This window comes from Papaver somniferum, unplaced genomic scaffold, assembly GCF_003573695.1.
Source record: "Papaver somniferum cultivar HN1 unplaced genomic scaffold, ASM357369v1 unplaced-scaffold_40, whole genome shotgun sequence".
In the NCBI taxonomy this organism is placed as follows: domain Eukaryota; kingdom Viridiplantae; phylum Streptophyta; class Magnoliopsida; order Ranunculales; family Papaveraceae; genus Papaver; species Papaver somniferum.
The window spans coordinates 1-7,933 of record NW_020646527.1 but is presented as its reverse complement, the minus strand read 5'-3'; positions in this window follow the sequence as shown (position 1 = coordinate 7,933).

The following is a 7,933-nucleotide window of genomic DNA, read 5'->3' as shown; positions in this document are numbered from 1 at the left end:
GTTGGTATCTCCTCAAGCAGTAATTCGGTTTTGTTTGCAAGGGAAACACTTCTCGGCTTCTCATGTGGAGAATAAGCTTTTACGAAAACCTCTGACGCATTTCTCTGGATGGGCAAGACACATGCTGGGTCATAGTCGTGTGAGGACCGTGTTGGATCGTGCTCAGGTGACACGAGCCATTCAAGCTGCTGGAGATTTGATCATCAATCATGATATACCAGGTATGGTAGCTTTGCTCGCCCGTTGGTGTGTTCCTACTCACACGTTCATATGCAGATGGGGAGAATTTACTATTACTTTAGAGGATGTAGCTGCTTTGTTGCACCTTCCAATTATCGGTAATTTTCCTGAAGAGCTTTCAGCAGAGGAGAAAGAGATATCTAATGTATTGGAGGCCAAGATGCACAAATTCAATGAGTCACCCATATCTTGCTATGCTCAATGGTTATCGCATTGGTGGACGAGAGATAGAATTCCTGAAGAACCGGTTGATGGCATTTTAACAATTGCTTCTTTCTTATGTCTGTGGCTCTCCAGGGATATCCTTGAAGATTGTGGACACTTGCTGAAGCCGTTTTTGATTCGCTTTGCCATAAAGATGTCCAAAGGTGAGAAAAATCCCATTGGCAGTCTATTCTTGGGTTCATTGTTCGCCAATTTAGACTCTTTAGTTATAGACTCCAGTATTTCTGACGGCTTCATGAAAGTCGAGACATATGCCAATACCATGTTCCTCCAAGCCTTGATGTGGAAGCATCTTGAGAGTTATGCCCCCATTCTCCGTAGTATCTTGCAAGATCCCAAGGTCGACACTCATCATGCCTTCCTTGAGAAGAACAATGCTAGGATCATGCGCTGGTCTAGAGAGAAGCCTCAATATAAGATATGCATTACTGACGTTTTGGACATTGAATCCGAGTTCAACTTTCGCCCCTGGATGTCGGTTCCTTCTCTCTTCTCACAGCTGATCACTTTTAATACTGCTGAAGAGAATATCATGTTGAGTACTGATGATGGTCTGAGCGAAGGAGAGAGATTTTTTGTCTTGAGTTGTACTCCTGGTTTCTTGATATCAGTAATGAGTGGAGAATTCCAGGTAGAAGAATACAACATTGATAGAGAAGCTAGACAGATAGGTCTTGATCAGTGTATTCCAGGTCATCGGACAAATAAGCCAGAGATTGAGTACCTGAAGGCTCACTTAGACTGCACACGTATGTAAGGAAGCGATTATTTGTTTCCATGTTCTGACCGAGATACTTTCGTAACCCCTGGTTACATATACTTTTGGCATCAACAACTTGAGCGTGTGTACCAGTTTGCAATGGATGTTCAGTCCCCAGTTCGAGAATTCCCTTCCTCTGACATGATTTCTGATCGACCCAGGCTGAGATACCTTTCCAGTGGCGACAAGAGGAAAACGTCTCCAAGTGCGACACAGGTAAATCCTTTTTTTTGCGATTTCAGCCAAAGTATGTCAATCACACTTTTAATTGTATTGTTGACCTTGTGATAGGATGGTCGTGCTGTGAGACCTCGATTTGATATAAACTCTCCAAACCTTCAAGAAAGTCCTCAAGGAGGAGAAGGCAGAGCAGGGAATCTCATAGGATGATACCGAACAATATACAATCCCCTGTCGTTTCTTTGGTGAGTTGTTAGCGCCTTCTTTGCCATTGTGACTTTCTCGTCCATATACTTAGGATCTTGAAAGAATATTGACAATTCGTTCCAGAATTTTGCTCCATCGGTTATTGATGGTCTTCGTTTTGCTCCTGGTCGAATAATTCAGGGATCCAACACTGAAGAAGTCGACGTAAGTATTCTCTTTTCGCGTTAATCATTGTAACATGCTTTTGGACGAATTAGTGATGATTGTTGTTGATGTATTCAGGAGGAAATCATTTCGGAAAAGCAGCATATTGATGAAGCACACTTTTCTTTGAGTCATGGAGATATGGAGAGTTCCCGAAATCCCGAACCGAATGAAGATAACGGAGTTTCCAACGGAGATTTCAGCATTGCCGAGCCTTCAAATGGTTTAGAGACTCCCCTAGTAAGTATACCTCCTGTGACCTCTTCATAGATATATGATATTGCTGATTTATGAATGAATGATTTAAAATCCATGTGAATATACGAGTAATTTTGCTGAAATACGTCACCAGAAAATTTCAGACTTCAGTCTTTTAGTAAAAAAGCTGTAGAATCCTCGTTTGGAGTCGGATTTTCGATATCTGCATATGCATCTTCAAGCCCAGGAAATTTCCAAGATTTTTTGAAGAAGCCTTTTGACTTTTGAGCATGTTTAGGGCCTGAAAAAGGCGAAACAGTAAAGTTCCAGGAGACTTTCGGGATTTTCCCAGATTGCATGTTGCCCAATGTTTTGACCACATCTCTTCGCTCGTTCCTCCGATTATTATGAAATTTTGACATGTTGTAGAATATTTCCATACTAAGGGAATGGTGTATAACTAAACTCTAGATTCCTTACCAATTGCTCCCAGTTCGTCATTGAACACAGGGCAGTGTAAACGTTTTCCAGCTGAGCTTGTTTTGAAAACGCGTTTCATTACTTTCGCACTACTTGTGCATGTCTTAGATGCATAATAAGGAACTTAGATGATGTTAGTTCACTTAATTTCTTAATTTTATGGTCGTATTTGGTTTCCATGCTCGAACTATTCTAATCCCATGTAATCTTCACATTAGGTGCCAAATGCCGAAGTTGGGAGTAACTGATCCAATGGTGATGGTTTGGGAAATCCTGGAGATGTCAGTGATGAGACTTCCATCCATGCACCTCAGGGTCATGATGTTCTGGTTGTTGATGCCGTGGAGGTGGCGTAAACCCCAATTGTTCCTGAGACTGTGGTATCCGAATCGAGAATGGTAGAAGCTACTCCAAATGAAGTTGTCCCCATGATTGTTGACACTGCTCCAGTAACTGAGAACCGTATGATAGTACATGGGTATCCCACTTCAGGGATTTCTTTTGCTCCTCAATTTGGTGAGTTGCTCCCATATCACCAGTTTGTTGGCGGATTTAGCGTTCCCATCAGATATGCTGCCATGTACGAGAAACTGTGGGAAATGTATGGACACATCGTTGTTACTCAGGATCCAGGACGCAGTTATTTCTTGACGAGGAAATTAGAAGCCATCTTGCGTGTTATAAATGATATCCGGATCACAGCCAGAAATGTTGTTACCCGAGATGTACTCTTTGAGTGGGAGTACAACTAAGGGTGCATACGGTACGGTTCGGCTCGGTTCTTGCCAAGACCGAGTATCTGTACCCCCTAGACTCGGCTCCAAAATTTTGGACCGGTACCTGTACCCTGTACCTCGGTTCCGGTACTGTTCGGGACCAGTACGGTACTAGGTACGGTTCCGGTACTATACTCGGTTCCAGACAAAAATTTTCCTGTTAATAAGGACCTGTTTTACTAAGCATGTATTGTTAACAATTAACAACTAACAAGATGTAACAATACTATTAATACTAGCAAAGAAAAGTTAGAAAACTATCAAATACCAAGTCTTAAAAAATTGAAAAAGTAACAAGTACCATAAGAGTCAAAGACTGACAGACAGTCACTCACACATTCACACACACAATTAAACAGTAGTAAGAACTAAGAAGTAGTAAAAGAGTCCAAGTAACAAGTAGCAGACCAGAAGTAGCACTGACTGGAAATTGGTGGTAAAAATGTAACAAGTAGCACTGGTGGCAGTGGAAAATACAAAGCCTTGAATATCTATTCCATGGCAGCAACACTGGAAGAGAAACTAGCTGTCCTGTCTCTATTCCAATAACAGGTTTCAACAACTAATCAAGACAAGAGACTTTTAAAACATTGATCACAATTCAATCTTAGAGTCAATTTCAGTGTCCCAACATGTTTAACAATCAAAATAGATGGCTAAGGGTTATTGATGCTGAGTCCAGTGTCACTCAAGAATCTTTGTACAATTATATGCCCACACAATCAAAAGAAATTGAAGAACACTATGCAATTCTACTTCTACATGATTCAATCACATATACTAGTAACCTTCAGCACAATTAGATGCCCAATAGGAAAAAATCTAAAGAACACTACAATTGTGAAAGATTCAAATTATTCAATCACATAATCTAGTAAATTTCAGCACAATTAGATGCCCCCAATACGGATAAATCGAAATAACACTACAATTATACATGATTCAATCACTAACAATCTACTAAAATTTCAGCACAATTCAACAAATTGACAGAACCCCATTACTCCAGTCCAGAACTCAAAATAAGTAAACCCCATAAGAATTCATAACAATCCAAACCACTTTAATTGTATCCATAAATCAGAAATTAAACCATCTAAAATTTACAGTCCAATAAATAAACAGAGTAAGAAAGAAATGATTTACCTTTGGTTGAGAATTTGAGATTAAGGGTGCAGAGAGATAGCAGAAAATTCCAAAATCCTAGAATCGTTCATGCAAATCATTATGATATAAACTTATAATTAAACTAATGAAGCTAAAATAAAATGATACAGATCTAGATTGCATCTTACCTAATCAAATGATTAAGGAATCAGAAGATTCAGAACAAATAGATGGAGATTTTGGGTATCCAATTCACTCCTCAGTCTAGATTTAACTCAACACACACACACACAAAAGGAAGATAATAATCAAAATAAAAAAATATATATATTAAAAACATCACAGATTCACAATCATAATCATAATCATAATCAAAGGAATTAGTTACCCGTTGTAGACTTCTTGTTAACTTACTGAATGAATCAAACAAACATATATGGATTTGGTGGTGTGTTCTTATGAACACAGTGATGGAGGAGGAGACTCAGGAGAGTGGCGAAGAAGAAGAAGGAAAAAGAAAATGACACACTTCTATTTCTAACCCTAACCTCATTTCTATATATACCAGGAATCTACCACCGTTAGATTAAATATAAATCTAACGTTCACAAATGATCGGTACAGACGGTACGGTTCGGCACAGGACTAGGGTAGGACCGTGTACCTGTACCTGCTCAGCCACGGTTCCTATTTTTTGGACCGGTACATGTACCCCATTCCTCGGTTCGGTACAAAACCGGGTACGGTTCCACCGGTTCCGGCTCGGTCCGCCGGTCCGGCTCAGTTCCTGTGCACCCTTAAGTACAACTTGAAGAATGCTGAAGAACTTGGCTTCAATCTGAAGTGGCTTCGTCAAAAGTTTGAGGCTATCAGTAAAGAGGTAGAGGGTGATGCTCCTTTCCACACTAGTGATGTTGTGTTGAAGAAGATGAATGAAGTTGCTGAACTAACCAAGAAGCTGGAGGAGGAAAAGGCATCCTTGAAAGTCTTGGAGGAGGCAGAGGAGCAGAAATCTTTCTTTGCCGACTTCCTTTAGTTTTCCTTTGACAATCTTCTGAGAGACGTGAGGTTTTATTGATAGGTTCTGAATTTATGAGTGTTGAGGATTTTCTTTTGGATTTGAATTTCAATTACTGAGTGCAAGTATGCACACGTTTTGGAGGAATTGAAAAATACAAGTAAAAGCAAATCCTAAGGTGTGAACGCCAAATACTTTGAGTGTTTGCCTTGGATATAAAACATCCAATGTTGAATGCTTCATACGTCGAATCTTGAGTCGATTCTCATGAATCGCTGGTACACTTATCTTGCCTTTGATGTCAGCCAATTTGTAGTATCCTCCAGCAACTGTCTTAGTAATCATAAAAGGTCCTTTCCAGTTAGAACTCTTTGTGGAGTGCAAATTGCGTCTGGTTGCCTTAAGAACCAAATCTCCTTCATGAAATTTGTTAGGCTTGGTTGTACGTGCTTTGAATATCTTCTGCTGGTTTGGAATTCCTCGTGGATTTGGTGGAGCTTTCCAGTTTTGCGGAACATGTGGACACTCATGCAAAGGAGAATACTAAATATCTTGATTGTGAAATTCAGTCATTATCCTAGCAAGGACCGTGTTAGTGAGATGATGAATTTGGAGGGGCTCTGCGTCTAACCATTTGGTGAAGTATTGATGAGGTGAGACTAACCATTCATAGCGTTTGGTGATGGCTAGGTTTTGAGCGAGTCCCCGGATCAGAGTAGCATATTTGAAAGTTGGTAACACATATGCATCATGAGGAATAAGACTTGCCTGATTGCTAAACCTTCCGAAAAACTCGTTGGCGTTCTCCCCAGGTTTTTGTGAGAGCTCCATCAAGGCTTTGACTTTTCCAAAATGCTCAAAAGGTTGATCGTCTTCCGAGTCAGAGCTTTCTTCGACGGAGAATTGTGCAACTGAAGATGATGAAAATGTCGCAGCAACTTTTCCATCATGAATCCATGCTCGCCCCAGAACCATGTCATATCCCGGATCCTCCTTAATTATGAAGAATTTAGTTTCGGTCCAGGCTGAATCATTTCTTTTGTTGAGAATGATGTAACCATAAGCCTCCCTGGAGGTTCCCTCATGATCTCGGATTGAAATAGGGGCATGAGTTGCTTCTTATCGAGTAATTCCAGCAGCCCTGAGGGTTTTCAAAGGGATGATGTTAACAACAGTGCCAACATCGATCAATGCTCGTTTGAATTCATTTCCCTTGATATGAACCATAGTGAGAAGTCCCCAGTCGTACATCTCTTTGTCCGTCACTGGTGGTTCAGGGAGTGTCTCCTGAATTGTCAGTCGTTTGCCTGACACAATATGGTTCAGTGCAGCAAACATATCATTTCTTTGAGCCTTTGACAAGTACAACAACTCGCATACGTGCTCAATTAAGGATTGAACTGCTTCTGACTGGCTGCTCGGAGAGTGCGAACGTTCTGATTGGGAGAGGATTTATGTGCACTCCTTCAGTACCAGTTCTCCTGAGTCGGCCTTCTCTTTGAAAATGCGCTTCAAATTTCTGCAATCACTTGTTGGATGACTGACATACCTATGGAAATGACAGTAGCGTGCATTTTCCATTTGTTCTGCAGTTGGTTCCTTTTTGACAGGAGGTAGTTTGATTGCACCATCTTGGATCCAGACTTCTAATAGTTCGATCACTTCTTCAATGGGAAAAGGGAAGTCAGGAACTTCTTGATCATTCTGCTGAGGTTGTACATTTCTAGTCTGGTTGTCCTTCCTTGGAGCTTTCGGAGGGTGAGACGTCGGAGCAGCATTCTTATGTTGCTGTGCCTCGGATTTTCTCTTGCTCCCTTCATCAACATTCATGGAAGTTTCAACGTTGTACTGCATGTTGATCAGACGCCGGGAGGCACTAGTACAGAAATGGCCTTTAGCCACGCCAAATATAAATTTTCCTGTCACGCCTTTTTGGTTTTGGCATGTCTATAGGGTATAGTTCTACCCTATAGACACGCAATGTTCAATGGGCGTGTTCATAGAAGTGCTTTCAGCCACGCCAGGGCTACTATCGTGTCAAAATTTCAACCGTTTAGTCACGTTAACTTCAAATTTTTGATTGGGCGTGTTTATAGACCAGTCTATGGCCATATTAGGTATTGGGCGTGTTTATAGATAAGTTTATGGCCACATTAGGGAGTTGTGGCGTGTCCAAAAGGTTAGTCACGCCATTTAAGGTGTGGTTTTAAAGTTGGTTCATTAGACACGCCAGTATATGCGTGTCTATAGTGTACGATTGATTGACACGCCAAATTCAAAGTGTGTCCAAAAAGTTCTTCTTTGGACACGCCGGTATATGTGTGTCCATAGTGTACGATTTATAGACACGCCAGTATATCGTGTCCATAGTGTAGGATATATAGACACGCCAAGTTGAAAGTGTGGCCAAAAAGTTCTTCTTTGGACACGCTAGTATATGTGTGTCCATAGTGTGTGAATCTTTCGCCCATATTCGAACGCATGACCTCGAAGATTTAGATAACGTACCAATCCACCAAGCTGGCCATCTTTCGATGT